Genomic DNA, 280 nt, shown 5'->3' with positions numbered 1-280 from the left:
TAGCTGTTCGAGTTTCACCGTTTATCCCCCACCCGCCCCTCCTCGCTTGGATTGGCTAATGTTCCTGTCAATCATGACTTCCAGGTCTCACTGCCATAGGCTTCTTGAGCGCAGGTAAAACGACATGTGAGCCAGAGGGAGGCATTTGGAATTACCGGGCGTTCCTGGATCTGATAAAGACGCGCTTATCACGCAGCAGTTGTCAAATCTATATGTACTTTACATAAGTTATATTTACAAAGAAAGAGCTATTTGAATACGTTTTATCCGGGAGATAGTT

Source organism: Salvelinus namaycush, chromosome 21, assembly GCF_016432855.1.
Source record: "Salvelinus namaycush isolate Seneca chromosome 21, SaNama_1.0, whole genome shotgun sequence".
Lineage (NCBI taxonomy): Eukaryota > Metazoa > Chordata > Actinopteri > Salmoniformes > Salmonidae > Salvelinus > Salvelinus namaycush.
The sequence above is the reverse complement of the archived record's forward strand: the minus strand, read 5'-3'. Positions refer to the sequence as shown.